The following is a 2500-nucleotide window of genomic DNA, read 5'->3' as shown; positions in this document are numbered from 1 at the left end:
TCTAAAACAAATGACATCTTAAAACAAAACTATTATTTGTTTCGGAGGTTGTCTATGACTGTTCATAGACCGCATAATTTCCACAGAACATTCTCAGAATATCAAGAGAGAAAAGCAGCGTTCTGCGGGAAATCATCTTGGCCAGTGATGTCGTTCTGGGTTTGGTCAGGCCCAGGGAGGTAAGTACCTCGTTATTCTCAAGGGGCCACTTTCCTCTTGCCCCAACCGGGAATCCAAAGAATGTGACCTTGCTAGCCTTCGTCAGCACTTTGACTTGATCACCAAGAGGGGTATAGTACGAAACTTTGTGCGAGGCAGCATCTGACAAGGTATTCTTTGAAAGCTCAAAACGGACGGTGACATCGATCACAACCGCCTCCTCATCTTTTGCAAACACGAGGTCAGGCTTTCTCATCTCTCCCGTCTCGGATATGAACCGTGGCTCTTTGTATACAGACCAGCCCAATCTAGCCGCTTCGTCTGCCAGAATGTTACTGATCTTGTTATGTCGCGCAATTCTTGCTTTCTGTACTGCAGGACATTGACCGAGAATGTGCGAAAGGGACTCGAGTCTGGCAGAGCATTTCCTGCAGGAACGTAAGGCCCCATCTCTGCCTCTGTTCAAGCTTTCTCTTGTTGGGTAAATATTTGCCCTTAGTTGTAGTGCTGCGATAAAGAAGCATTGTTTAAAGCCGCACCATGGCCTCAACCAAGCATTACTGATTCTATCATGCGCAAAGTTTACAATGCCCCTTCCTTGAACCGGCTTTTCGCACCATCTCTGAAATTCATGCTCCCTCCAATCGCAGGGTCTCGGATATACAGGTTCTTTTGACACCGAGTCCCTGAGAACGAATGTTGGGATTGCATCACTGTCACCCCCTGCTCGTACCCACAAATTACGGTATTCTTCCTCCATACCCTGCGAGGACACAATATTACGGGTGATAGCATCGGACGAGTTTGCTATACGTTGCAGCCTTCTAACTTGAACCGAAGGGATTGTTTTTTCCAGTTTCAAGATGGCAAGGCCTCCGTCTCGGGCTCTGGCATATAACAGTCCATCACAAGTTGAAGCGGGAAGGTGGAGCCATCCTTTTACCGCCTTTCTAATCTCTTGGTCCAACCCACGGAGAGTTGATTGCTTGCAGTCCGAGTGGTCTGCAGGATATAACAATCTGGGTAGGGCATAGGCATTGAGTAGTTCAACCTTCTGAGTTGGCTTCAGAGGCGCCTCATCGATTTTCGAGATCCATGTCTTTAGCTGACAATGTAGATCAGGCTGTATAGTGCCAGTCCAAGGGCCAATTTTCAGACCAAGGTATTTCGTTGATTCATCAGGTTGGATCATATGGACATCTTTATTTTTGATAGTCCATGGGTCGCAGTTGTTCACCGTATATGAATCTTTGGTTGGGCTTATCATGAAGCCCTGGCACTTTCTGGCCTGAACCTCCAATCCCGATAGCCCACAAAATGATTCCAAGATCGCTAGATTGGCGGCCATACCAACCCAAGATTCGCTCACCAACACCAAATCATCAGCAAACGCAAGAGCTGTCACGTGGTCGGTATCAATGGAGTACCCAACTCCGTGTGACTCTAGGGTGCATATCAAAGGGTCCATGGCAAGATTGAAGAGCAGGGGTGACATGGGGTCACCCTGTTTGACACCAACACGTATGCTAATTTCTCGAGTCGACTCGCCATTGCTTTTGAACGAGGTCGTACACCGATCGTAGGCGTTCTGGATGATGCCCACCACGTGTTCATCTACTTTCTTGTGCCTTAACACCCATAAAATATGAGCATGCGAAACCGAGTCAAAAGCTTTCGCTATGTCGATAAACATGACAGCCAACGGCCTGTGCAATTTCTTAGCATGTCTCATAAGGTCCTGTAGCACCTTAAGATTTTCAGAGCAGCCAGATGCCGCTATAAAACCACGCTGCCTTGGGTTTAAGGGACAAGCACGAGCAAGACGTGCAGTCATTATTCTGGAAAATAATCTCAGAATCATTGAACCGATCGTTATTGGTCTCCAGTTCCCCAATTCTTTCAGCTTTTCATCGTCCATAACCTTAGGAATAAGAATCGTCCTATTCTTTTTCAACTCTTTGGGAATAATTCCTGTAATCATCCATGCATTAAATAGGGCTGTCAGTGTCCGACCCTCGGGGTCGGCAGCACAGATTGCAGCCCTTGTTAGGCCATCTGGCCCAGCTGCTGACGTTGGTTTAATGGCCCGTATGGCAGTCTGAACTTCCTCCACCGAAATTAGGGGCTCAAAGTATTCGTTATTTGCAACACCTGATGACTTAAATTGGCCCAGGCCATTGAATGGCAACACCTTCTCCCATTTTTCGCAGTAAAAACGATATACATCTGCGTTCGGGATTCGGCATTCATGACGTTCAGTGCCATCCAGGACTAAGGACGCAAGAAGAGAGCGGTTCTTAAAGAAGAGCTTCTGGTGCTTCATGAAGCTTCCTCGTTTTTC

The sequence above is a fragment of the Petromyzon marinus genome, unplaced genomic scaffold, assembly GCF_048934315.1.
Source record: "Petromyzon marinus isolate PM22_M1 ecotype Great Lakes invasive population unplaced genomic scaffold, UKy_Petmar_22M1.pri1.0 PM_G_Scaffold_66, whole genome shotgun sequence".
In the NCBI taxonomy this organism is placed as follows: Eukaryota; Metazoa; Chordata; class Hyperoartia; order Petromyzontiformes; family Petromyzontidae; genus Petromyzon; species Petromyzon marinus.
This window is presented reverse-complemented; position numbering follows the sequence as displayed.